Source organism: Triticum aestivum, chromosome 2D (assembly GCF_018294505.1).
Source record: "Triticum aestivum cultivar Chinese Spring chromosome 2D, IWGSC CS RefSeq v2.1, whole genome shotgun sequence".
Taxonomy (NCBI): Eukaryota; Viridiplantae; Streptophyta; class Magnoliopsida; order Poales; family Poaceae; genus Triticum; species Triticum aestivum.
Genome location: NC_057799.1, coordinates 483,499,254 through 483,506,847, shown reverse-complemented (window position 1 = coordinate 483,506,847; position 7,594 = coordinate 483,499,254).

Sequence of the window (7,594 nt, the reverse complement as noted above, 5' to 3'; positions counted from 1 at the left end):
TATGGAAATGCCATAATAGGTAGGTATGGTGGCTGTTTTGAGGAAGATATAAGGAGGCTTATGTGTGATAGAGCGTATCATATCACGGGGTTTGGATGCACCGGCGAAGTTTGCACCAACTCTCGAGGTGAGAAAGGGCAATGCACAGTACCGAAGAGGCTAGCAACGATGGAAGGGTGAGAGTGCGTATAATCCTTGGACTCAACATTAGTCATAAAGAACTCACATACTTATTGCAAAAATCTACAAGTCATCAAAACCAAGCACTACGCACATGCTCCTAGGGGGGGGGAAGATTTGTAGGAAAAGACCATCGCTCGTCCCCGACCGCCACTCATAAGGAAAGCAATCAAAGAACACCTCATGCTTCAAATTTGTCACACAACGTTTACCATACGTGCATGCTACGGGACTTGCAAACCTCAACACAAGTATTTCTCAATTCCACAATTACTCAACTAGCACGACTCTAATATTACCATCTTTATATCTCAAAACAACTATCAAGTATCATACTTCTCATAGTTTTTAATGCACTCTATATGAAAGTTTTTATTATACTCATCTTGGATGCCTATCATATTAGGACTAATTTTATAGCCAAAGCAAATTACCATGATGTTCTAAAAGACTGTCAAAATAATATAAGTGAAGCATGAGAGATCAATAATTTCTATAAAATAAAACCACCACCGTGCTCTAAAAACATATAAGTGAGGCACTAGAGCAAAATTATCTAGCTCAAAAGATATACGTGAAGCACATAGAGTATTCTAATAAATTCCAATTCATGTGTGTCTCTCCAAAAGGTGTCTACAGCAAAGATGATTGTGGTAAACTGAAAAGCAAAGACTCAAATCATACAAGACGCTCCAAGCAAAACACATATCATGTGGTGAATAAAAATATAGCCTCAAGTAAAGTTACCAATAGACGAAGACGAAAGAGGGGATGCCTTCCGGGGCATCCCCAAGCTTAGGCTTTTGGTTGTCCTTGAATTTTACCTTGGGGTGCCTTGGGCATCCCCAAGCTTAGGCTCTTGCCACTCCTTATTCCAAAATCCATCAAATCTTTACCCAAAAACTTGAAAACTTCACAACACAAAACTTAAACAGAAAATCTCATGAGCTCCGTTAGTGTAAGAAAACAAACCACCACTTTAAGGTACTGTAATGAAATCACTCTTTATTCATATTGGTGTTAAACCTACTGTATTACAACTTCTCTATGGTTCATACCCCCCGATACTAGCCATAGATTCATCAAAATAAGCAAACAACACACGAAAAACAGAATCTGTCAAAAACAGAACAGTCTGTAGTAATCTGTATCAAACGTATACTTATGGAACTCCAAAAATTCTAAAAATAAGTTATTGGACGTGAGGAATTTATCTATTAATCATCTGCAAAAAGAATCAACCTAAAATCACTCTCCATTAAAAAATGGCAGCTAATCTCGTGAGCGCTAAAGTTTCTGTTTTTTACAGCAAGATCACAAAGACTTCACCCAAGTCTTCCCAAAGGTTATACTTGGCACAAACACTAATTAAAACATAAAAACACATCTAAACAGAGGCTAGATGAATTATTTATTACTAAACAGGAACAAAAATAAAATTGGGTTGCCTCCCAACAAGCGCTATCATTTAACGCCCCTAGCTAGGCATTGAGATTTCGATGATGCTCACATGAAAGACAAGAATTGAAGCGCAAAGAGAGCATCATGAAACACGTGAAAAACACATCTAAGTCTAACATACTTCCTATGCATAGGCATCTTATAGGCAAACAAATTATCATAGCAAGCAAAAACTAGCATATGCAAGGAAGTGGAAAGAGACAATAGCAATCTTACCATAACGAGAGGTAATTTTGTAACATGAAAATTTCTACAACCATATTTTCCTCTCTCATTATAATTACATGTAGGATCATAAACAAATTCAACAATATAGCTATCACAAAACATATTCTTAACACGATCCACATGTATGCAAAGTTGACACTCTTCCAAAATAGTGGGATTAACATTAACTAAAGTCATGACCTCTCCAAACCCACTTTTATCAAAAATACCATAAGATTGAACATTCTACAAATATGTGGGATCTAAAGTTGACACTCTTCCAAACCCACTTTCAATATTATTGCAAACACTATTATCAATCTCATATTCATCATGGGGCTTAAATAAATTTTCAAGATCATAAGAAGAATCACCCCAATCATGATCATTGCAACAAGTAGTAGACATAGCAAAATTAGCATCCCCAAGCTTAGGGTTTTTCATATTATTAGCACAATTGACATTAATAGAATTTATAATAACATCATTGCAATCATGCTTTTCATCAAAGGAACTATCAAGTATGGGTGCAATAGCAACGGTCGCATGTTTAACATAAGGAACTATAGCAAATTCATCTTCATAAATATTGGCATCATGGCCACAAGAATAGCAAGCATCATGTTCATCAAGGGATATTTCAATCAAATCATCAGAATCATAATTATCTATAGATTCATGCATATCATTATTTTCTTCAGAAGCAACGGTCATTCTTTTAATAAATTCTTTGACGTAGACATTATGAGCATAGTTTTCATAGCAATATTTAAGTATGTCAAAATTTTCAGATTCGTAGAGAGTAATATCATACTTTTCAATCAAAGAAGCAACTTCATAAGCACCCTTAAAAGCAACAAATTCTTCAATTTGTTTGATATCGTAGTAACTATAAACACCCTTTGCATAAGAACATAAGATTTCATTATCATTAAACTCACATAGGTAGGGGAGGTGTTTTTTAGGGTTCTTAGAGCAACAAGTAAACTCATAAATTTCACAAAGATTCCAAGCATAACACAGCAATCTGTTTATTTGATCCCATAAGAGTCTCCCTTTTCAGACAAACGGTGACGCACAAAATGAGCATGCTCGTCTAAAGATTTCTCATCAACTAGGCTAGTTGGGGTTTCAGCACGAGCGCATAAGGATCGAAGATGATCCAAGTAGAACACTTTAAGTGGATCCATATCAATAGATTTTTAGCAAGCAAAGATGCAAGCAAATAGAAGGCACATGGAAACACAAACAAAGATACATACGGGAAGAAGGCGAGGAAAAGGCAAAGGTTTTTTGAAAATCATTTGAGAAGTGAGGGAGAGGAAAACGAGAGGCGAATGGCAAATAATGTAATGCGAGGGAGAAGAGTTTGTGATGGGTACTTGGTATGTCTTAACTTGAGCGTAGATCTCCCCGGCAACGGCGCCAGAAATCCTTCTTGCTACCTCTTGAGCATGCATTGGTTTTCCCTTGAAGAGGAAAGGGTGATGCAGCAAAGTAGTGTAAGTATTTCCCTCAGTTTTTGAGAACCAAGGTATCAATCCAGTAGGAGACTACACGCAAATCGCCTAGTACCTGCAAAAACAATCAAGAACCTTGCAACCAACGCGATAAAGGGGTTGTCAATCCCTTCACGGCCACTTGCAAAAGTGAGATCTAATAAATTTAATAAGATAAATATTTTTGGTATTTTTGTTGTATTGATTGGAAAATAAAGATTGCAAAATAAATAGTAAACTAGAATCATAGATCGGAAACTTATATGATGTAAAGTAGACCCGGGGGCCATAGGTTTCACTAGTGGCTTCTCTCAAGATAGCATATATTACGGTGGGTGAACAAATTACTGCCGAGCAATTTATAGAAAAGCGCATAGTTATGAGAATATCTAGGCATGATCATGAACATAGGCATCACGTCCGTGTCAAGTAGACCTAAACGATCCTGCATCTACTACTATTACTCCACACATCGACCGCTATCCAGCATGCATCTAGAGTATTAAGTTCATAAGAACAGAGTAACGCATTAGGCAAGATGACATGATGTAGAGGCATAAACTCAAGCAATATGATATAAAACCCATCTTTTTATCCTCGATGGCAACAATACAATATGTGTCGCTTCCCTTTATGTCACTGGGATCGAGCACCGCAAGATTGAACCGAAAGCTAAGCACTTCTCCCATTGCAAGAAAGATAAATCTAGTAGGCCAAATTAAACCGATAATTCGAAGAGACTTGCAAAGATATCAAATCATGCATATAAGAATTCGGAGAAGAATCAAATATTGTTCATAGATAATCTTGATCATAAACCCACAATTCATCGGATCTCGGCAAACACACCGCAAAAAGTATTACATCGAATAGATCTCCAAGAACATCGAGGAGAACTTTGTATTGAGAACGAAAGAGAGAGAAGAAGCCATCTAGCTACTAACTATGGACCCGAAGGTCTGTGGTAAACTACTCACACATCTTCGGAGAGGCTAGGGTGTTGAAGTAGAAGCCCTCCGTGATCGAATCCCCCTCCGGCAGATCGCAAGAAAAGGCCCCAAGATGGGATCTCACGGGTACATGTGGCACCCCGGCTCAGAGAAAACCGGAAAGATTATTGCTAATTGCCCAAAGTGAGAAGCAAAAATGTTCTGATAAAGACGTTCTTCAGTAATATCATCATGACTTTTGAAATCATGTGCGGTAGCAATACCAAACCAAATACAACGAGTAGTGGGGTCCTGAGCTAAGCCTTGGCTAAACCTGGGAAATCTTAATTTGGCATTGATTGTACAAGTTCGTGAAGAGGGCTGGACGAGTAGAATGAGGGAAAGCGGCTCGATCGAGAAAAAAGAGGAGTAGACTAGAAAACCTAGAACTTCAAAAGTCACTATCAATGAATTCCCGAGCAATTCTAAACCAACATATCAAAAAAAAGTATTTTTAGAAATTGCCTGCAAAACCGCCTTGCGAGCGTTAGCGTCAGCGCCCCGTATTCCAGCCCAGAGATCAAGGAGAAGTCTTCTGGAATACGGTACTGCTTAGCATAGAACAAACCAGCTTACTATTATTACAATGAATAACATCGGCACGGCGACACTACGCCATCCTCAGTTGCTCTATGCCAGCAGCAGAACAACTCGAAGCAGCAGAACAATGACAACGGTGGTGAACTCCACTCCGCAGGGACTCTGGCTGGAACGCTTATCCTAGCTCGCGAACACAGGAACAACACCAAACAAGCAAGCAATCCAAGCACGACCTGCAAACTGGCATGACACGCCAGGTCAGTACATTGAATGTACTTGCAAGCTCACAATAACCAGAAGCATTCAAGACAAACAACAACATAGAAACTACAGGTTAATCAGGAATTATCATGAGATCATCAGGATAACATGGCATGAACAACATGAACATAATATGGCTAGAACAATATATGATCATGGCATGAACATATAAATCTGATGATACTAGCATGCAACATGATGACACTATATGCACCATTTATTCTGCTCGGATTACCTCGTAACCATCACATGCATCACTTACCAACCTCGGACATTACACGATCATCTCAGGATCAAATCAAGCTTGGTATAAACAATACCGTAGTAATCATTAAATGACCGCTAGGAGGTTGATCTTTACCCATGATTCTCGCACAACATCACGAATATCCAACAACTCGGTATCCTCGATACCACGGTGATCATTCCGGCCATCACAACCATGACCAACACTTGGTCTCAAACGGTGATCATTCCGGCAATCACAACCAACTTATCTCCTCATCGAACCGGGGTTGTTATTGAGAACATTATTATTAATACTATTGACTCACAGTGTGACGGACACGAACTGGGCCCTTTTCCGTGGGCGCGGCTATCGATAGATTTAATATACACTCTGTAGAGGTTAGTACACTGTACCCACACTACAGAACCCATGGCCTCGCACTCCCATTCGGGTGGACCAACGGCGTTCCGACAAAACCGATCGACTGCCATGACACTCTCCCGGCCACTCCGACCCACTCCCAACTGGGCTAGTCCTGGGTGGCCCCGTGTCTACCAAAGACACAATGACCACAGTCGTGGCCAAAACGTCCCTCACGGGGACCGGATCCTTAAGAACAACAATGGGCACACAAGGTTATGTCTGCTTACCAGGCCAGGGTACGCATGCCCATAACCTTCCCTCGTTGGAGGCACCGGCCAGAGGCACGACAATAGACCCAGTTAGGACCTTCCCATAAAGGTAAGCGTGGTTGCACTGGTCAGCTCAATATGATGGCACCATGACTCAGCCAACAGTTGTTCAAGTTCAATTTAATCCGGTTAAACTTGATTGCAATATGCTGAGTCATGATAAAATAACATGATGCAATTACAATGCACAAACATGATATCAACAGAAGCACGGGGTGCAACATAACCATCCACCATATCCACAATGAATCATATCCAACTGACCATAGTATAATGATGAGCATGCATATCACAAGTATAACACTACTCATAGAAACCTAGCATGACCACTAGTATCAACAATAAATATCATGCAAGACATAACAACAATGCTACCATGCAATCATTTAACCAACTAGATGCAAAGGGACATGCATAACGACGGCGCTCGGAACATACGTTAGTCATGCACCGAAGGCCATCACCAACATCAACATGTACTACTAGCAAGCATAAGAATATGAAAGGAATACTAGCAACTAGTACAAGATAACCAGGTGCAAGACAACATAACACGAGAGTGAACATGAAACTCTAAGCGGCACCGGAACAATGATAACCATGTTTTAAACAAGCAAACATTTATTAAATATTCAAGTTGAAAACCATGGCTACTGCATGACTATCATGCAAGTGGGTATTGTGGCTTGCCTGGGGATGAAGAAATCACCGGGACAAAGTGCGAGAAGCTTGCGGAAAGAATCGCCGGAAAAACGTTCTCTCTCGGAGGGGGCTGATTAGGGGCAAGGGAAAAAGGTCATTTTCAGAAAGTTGAAACATAATGAAAATGATACCAATAGAATGGGCTCGACGAGACAAAGTAGTGGGCGCTGGTTTTACCTCAATCGGAGTTATGGTTGCGGGGTTATGAGGTGTAGAAGAAGAAGGACCAATCTGTGAATATTTCTTCAGCAAACAGGTCCCTGAGTGGATAAGACAAAGGCGCAAAATCAGAAATACACTTTCTGAACAAGAAAACGCACTCTGTGCCGAAGTAGAAGCAAAATACGCTTTCCTAAAACAGAAAACGTATTTCAGCAAAAGACGTCTCCACTTACGTGACGTGGGGATGGCGGGGCCCGGCTTGTGCAGCTGACAGGAGGGTCCCACCTTATCCATCTCTGTCCTCGCGCCTGTCTTCTTCCTCCTCGTTGCCTCCCCGATCAGAGACAGAGGAGCAAGGGCAGGGAAGAGGCCGACGCCGGCCCGGCCAACTCCGGCCATCTCTGGCCGAGGTGAGGACACCGGCGGCCGCGGGATGCGACGGATCACCCGTGCAGGGGAGAAAGAGATGCTAGGGAGGAGTGGGAAGGAGGCGACGGGAGGAGACAGAGGATGTCAGGGACGGCGGTGGTCTTCGGGGCACGACCCAAGAGAGGCTCCGGCGAGGGGGCAAGGGCACGGGGAGAGTCGCCGGAGTGTGGGGAAGACGATGGTGGTGGCTAGAGGTAGAGGAGGGCTCGGCTTTGGGTCAATTTAGGCCGAAGCTGAGGCGGA